The following is a 6,000-nucleotide window of genomic DNA, read 5'->3' as shown; positions in this document are numbered from 1 at the left end:
GTGTGACAAGCACTGTACAGACACAGTTCTTGTCCTAAGGGGTTTATATATAGGTCACAGTGAACAAGATGCCTGAGTGTCAGCCCCATGCCCTGGCCATTAGAACTACACCATCCCTGTTCCCAGTGGCCCATTACCAGGGCTGGCTCCAGGCACCAGCCGAGCAAGCTGGTGCTTGGGGCGGCAGATTGAACGAGGCGGCATTTGGCCCAATCCTAGGGCGGCACAGACGCTTTTTCTTTTTTTGTTCTGCTCCGGCCTCCCGGTAGGAAGCCCGGCAGGGCAGTCCTCATCCTTCCCTCCCTGCCGACCGGAGCGGAGCCCTCCCGGCTGCACAGCACAGTTGGGCACTATACAAATATATAATAGGACATGGCCTATAATTACATGCATTACAGTAGTGTCTAGAAGCCCCAGTTCAGAACAGGACCCTATTGTGTTGGAGAAACACATAGGAAAAGACAATCTCTATCCCACATTTTTATCAATCTAAATAGACAAAATAGACAAAGATTGAGAGGGGAAGTGAGGTGCAGAGAGAGGAAGTGACTGGCCCAAGGTCACACAGCAGATCTGTGACAGAACCAGAACCCAGGAGTAGAACCTAGGTCTTCTGGATTCTACTTACTAGGCTAGACTCTGCTTCAAGCCTGTCATACAACAGGCAATTCATAGCTCAAAGGAAATAATTTCATTAGCTTTTCTGTGAGTTGGATTAGGCCCTATCTGAATAAAGCATAAGAATGTATCTAAGGATGCTGCTGGAAAACTGTGTCCATTGCTGGTGTTCACAATTCAAGAAGGATGTTGATAAATTGGATAAGGCCCTGAAAATGATTAAAGGGTAGGAAAATATGCCTTATAGAGATAGACTCGAGGAGCTCAGACTATTCAGTTTAAGCAAGAGAAAGTTAAGGGATGAGTTGGTTACAGTCTATAAGTATCTACACGGACAACACATATTTAATAATGGGCTATTCCATCTAGCACAGAAAGGTCTAACATGATCCAGTGGCTGGAAGATGAAGCTAGACAAATTCAGCCTGGAAATAAGGTGTAAAATTTAATAAAGTAATTAACCACTGTAGCAATTGTAAAAGGTCATGGTGGATTCTCCATCAAGGGCAATTTTTAAATCAAGATGGGATTTTTTTCTAAAAGATCTGTCCTAGGAATTATTGTGGGGAAGTTCTATGGCCTGTGCTCTACAGGATGACTAGGTGATCACAATAGCCCCTTCTGACCTCGGAATCTCTGACTCCATTAATGTATATGGAACCTCTTTTGTATCCCATGCGGGGTTAAGGAGTGAGGTTGTGCTTCAGTCAGGAAAAGGCATTTCTTTGGCTTTTAGTGTTTCTTATACCTTCCCCTACCCTATCCCCTTCACCCCTTCTGACTGGTTGCTTGATCTTATCTAGGAAGAGGAGTTGAGGCAGGACTGTCCTTCAAGTGTAAGCTCATATATTGAACTCCCACTCTACCCAGCAACACTTCAACTCTATCTCTTATCTCTTTTCAACTCATCTTCTTGTGGGCAGATGTAACACACAGTGTCTTTATTCTTTGTTCACCAGGATATAAGTGTTTTAAGGATATAAAAATATCAAAAGTCAAATGGGCAAAAAGACCCAAAATATAGGCAGATATACAGGCCTGAATATTACATTATCATCACTAATACTCCTAACACCTGCTTTCTTCACTGTAACATCCAGGGCCACATTTCAGCACCTAACTCCCTTAGGCCCTTTAGGAAGGATGTCTTAAGGTTAAGGCCCTGGAGTAACACATAATCGTTATAACCGATCTAACTTTGACACTTTTTTCCTAATGTAGATACAGGGTAAAATCATATCGCTTGATTTATCTTGTGGAGTTGTGGCTAGGCTAAAAATCAAGTGAAAATTTTGGTTTACCTAGCATGCCTTAGCTCAAACTATACTCAATGCCAGTTCAAGTTCAGTCTAAATCCCTAGTGTTTGGACTCTTTGCACGTTGATTTTCAAATTTAATGCTACTCAACCCCAAAGCTTACATTGCTTTAAGTAGAAATAAATCAAGGATGGATATCAACATAATGAGCCAGGTCCTCAGCGGGTGTAAATTGAAATAGTTCAATTGAACCCAACTGAGATACTTCTGTTTATCGCACCTAACATTTTGGCCCTATAAACTGTGTTTGCATGAGTGCTTTTATCTAGACCAGGGATAAGCAACCTTTGGCACGCGGCCCATCAGGGACATCCGCTGGCGGGCCTGGACGGTTTGTTTACCCGCAGCGTCCACAGATTTGGCTGATCGCAGCTCCCACTGTTCCAGGCCAATGGGGGGCTGCGGGAAGCAGCAACCAGCACATCCCTGGCTCCGTGCCACTTCCCACAGCCCCCATTGCCCTGGAACGGCGAACTGTGGCCAGTGGGATCTGCGATCAGCTGAACCTGCGGACGCTGCAGGTAAACAAACCATTCCAGCTTGCCAGTGGATTTCCCTGACGGGCCGCGTGCCAAAGGTTGCTGATCCCTGATCTAGACTAAATTGATTGCCAATTGTGTATCAGTGTCAACCAGTTGAAAGAACTCAAAATATCTAGATAGTGCAGTTCCCACAATTCTTCAATTTATATTATAATTTTATTGAAAATGATAAAACCTAGAAATGGTTACATTGCATGAGAAACTTGAATTTTCCCTAGTGTTCTTGTCAGAGCAGTTTTCATATCTTTATTTTTCAAGCTGTAGATGATGGGGTTCAACATGGGGGTCAAGATGCTGTACTGGATGGAGAAGAGTTCATCTAGAACCAGGGAAGTGACTGAGCTGGGTTTCATGTACTGGGAAAGAGCTGTCACAAACAATAAAACCACCACAATGAGGTGAGAGCTGCATGTAGAGAAGGCTTTACGTCTTCCCTCCCAGGAGCGTATTCGGAGGATAGTGGAGATGATGTGAATGTAGGAGACCAAGGTGAAGAGGAAGGAGCTGAAACCAAATATCACAGCAGAAGAAAGAAGAGCTATTTTATTGGTCAAGGTCACGGTGCAAGATAGTTGTAGGAGCGAAGGGAGCTCACAGCTGAAATGCCTGATTTCATTGGGCCCACAGAAGTGTAACTTTAACACAGGGACAGTGTTGACCAGTGAATACAAGAGTCCCATTATCCAAGAACCACCCACCAACTGTCTGCTCACTCGTTTGTTCATGGTCCCCACATAATGCAATGGGTGACATATGGCAGTGTATCGGTCATAAGCCATTGCCGAGAGCACAAAAACTTCAGTGCCAGCTGAGAGGAGGATGAAGAACATCTGGGCAAGGCAGCCATTGACAGAAATGGTTTTGTGCTTTGCTAGGAAATTCACCAACATCTTAGGGACAGTGGCTGAGGAATAACAGATATCAACAAAGGACAAATGAGACAGGAAGAAGTACATGGGAGTTTGGAGTTGAGGATCAGCCCTTATCACCAGCATAATCATCATGTTCCCCACCAGGGTGATTAGGTAAATAACTAAAAACACCAGGAAGAGGAAAAATTGAAGTTCCGGGTAATCAGAAAGTCCCACAAGAATAAATTCATTCACATTGGTTTGGTTTTCCATTCACATTTAGTGATCTGTATGAAGAGAAAAAGAAATGAAATTAACCAACATAGCAGGTTATGGAAATTCAATTAGATAGATAGATAGATAGATAGATAGATAGATAGATAGATAGATAGATAGATAGATAGATAGATAGATAGATAGATAGATAAAACACAAGTGAGATTTTGAAAGCCAAGGGGACTCAGATGGACAAATTCACATTTCTAATTCAACAATCTAAGTTGGATAAAAAACAAAGTGGGTCCTATTCCATGTGGATTTACACAAATATTTTCTTTGATTACACCGGTGTCAACACCGTGTCCAATTAGTTCTCCTATTTGACCCCATTTCTCGTGTTGTGAGCCATACAAGAGAGATCTGCTTTTAGAAACCTCATGTACAGCCCTTTCTTCTAAACCAGATCCCATATTATCCATCCAGCACACTGTGTTGGCTTACAGGTGGACAAAGAGTATTAAGAATCTAAATTGAAAATAACCTTCCAATCACTGCTTTTTTTGGTCAGATAACTTTGTGAAAGAGGCATAGTAAATATCTGTGTCAGTGATTGGTATAAATAAGTCTCATTAACTCCTGTGTTACTCTAGCTTTTCCCCAGCACAACTGCAATGACTTGAGTGGAATGGGCAGTGGTGAATTGAGTTCGATAAGTGATAGGTTTGCAAATCGAAGATGTTTTTCACTAGTTTCCAACCCTGGACATTAAACATGGGATATGTACATCAGGATGTGTTCTCTCTTTCTAGCGCAATGTTATTGGCCAAGATTTGCCAAAGTAGATGGTGATTTTGATTTTCTCAAATTTGCTGGTTGACTTGAGAAACCATAAAGGGGCTTGATTTTCAGAAATTGCTGAGCATCCTGGTCTGAAATTCTAACACATATTTGACCCCATTGTCTACACACATTCTGCAGTCAACCAAATCTGTGTAACGCCATTGACATAAAAAATCAATCCCAGTAGACATTTTGGTTGATGACACACTAGAGGGAGGAGAATTTCTCTCAAACTCCCTTAGCATCACTGCCTCTCCATCTCGTTTTCAATCAGTAACCTCAACAGATGCTGAAAAGAAGGGAGATGACGTGAGCTGAAGGATGGGATTGGTTGAAAAGTAAGTGTCATTGATAAGCAAATGGCAGAATAGAACAGCACTTCACAGCCCATTTCATTGAGCTGGATTTGCTGGATGGACCCCTGCACCCATGTGCGGGGTCCCGCTGAGGTAAATGGGGTTCCGGACAGGCACAGGAGTCCATTCGTACAGATCCAGTTACAGCACCAGGGCCAAAATCTGTTGTTCTGCGACCAGTTATGGATGCCTGTCAGAGCGCTCTTTCTGTTTAGCTGATTGATTATGAAATCCTCAGCATGCACGTGTTACTAACAAAAGTAATCATGTGTTCTTCTTATTACAGCCATTGTCTTCCCTTCCATTCCCTAATGAGGACACCAGTTCTCATCCTGTCCTAATTTGGACTATAAGTTCCTCAGGACAGAGTCTTTGCCTTTTGAATAGTCTCTAGAGCCATACTGAGGAAACAGCACAAATATTTGACATGTCTTATAAATGATTGACTAACACTTTTAAAATTGCGTGCCTACAGTTAGGCACTGAAATCTGCATTTAGGCAACTCGGTAATTGACCTGATGCTCAGAGACGTAAAGCACCCACAAATCCCCATGGATATCAATGGGATCTCAACGTGCTCAGCATCTCTGATAAACAGGCAATGTATCTGGGGTGATGATGTATTGTATTTTTGTTTACAAATATTTTTATTCAAAATTTCCCATTTTTACAGTGAAAATCTGACCCTCCAAAACATGAACAAAAAAATCTGTTTCCAAAGCCCAAAGATGGTTTTCATTCATCTTTTCAAACACAGAAAACAACAACAAAAGGATTTCAAAAGAAAATCAGTTTTCCATAGAAATGTTTAGTTTTCAGTTTTCCAAAACCAAACCTTTTCTAAAGCCTGAGTGAAATGGTTAGCAGGAAGATAACTTGCCTACAAAGTGATGAAAAATCAACCAAGGCTTTGTGTTTTGGCTACATTTTCTTAACCAAACTGAATCAAATAGACAGGCAGTGAAACCACCTGATCCAAAGTGTTCTATAGAAGTTTGTTCTAGATTTCTTGACTGTTCTACTCCTCTGGGATAATAACCTTTTTCATAGCTATGTGATTACATAAAATAACTTGTCTATTTTTTTATGGCTTCTAGTCTTTGGCCTTTAATCTTCCTGAAAATCAGAGCCTGTTTTATACAAATGTGCATTCATTTTCAAGAGGCATATTTTGGACAGTAGTTGTCATCTTCCTCCTCCTGATATCTTATGAGTCTTCATATTATTGTTATTTAGCACCAGGGGACCCCCAGCCG

The 6,000-nt window shown here is 41.8% G+C and overlaps 1 pseudogene; it reads right to left on the bottom strand.

Moving 5' to 3' along the window:
- Nucleotides 1–2,662: 2,662 nt before the first annotated feature.
- Nucleotides 2,663–3,607, bottom strand: LOC135980441 (olfactory receptor 5V1-like; annotated as a pseudogene).
- Between the last annotated feature and the right edge of the window lie 2,393 nt (nucleotides 3,608–6,000).

Source organism: Chrysemys picta, unplaced genomic scaffold (genome assembly GCF_011386835.1).
Source record: "Chrysemys picta bellii isolate R12L10 unplaced genomic scaffold, ASM1138683v2 scaf3339, whole genome shotgun sequence".
In the NCBI taxonomy this organism is placed as follows: Eukaryota; Metazoa; Chordata; order Testudines; family Emydidae; genus Chrysemys; species Chrysemys picta.
Note: the sequence above shows the minus strand (reverse complement) of the source record. Positions and strands in the feature narration are given on the sequence as shown.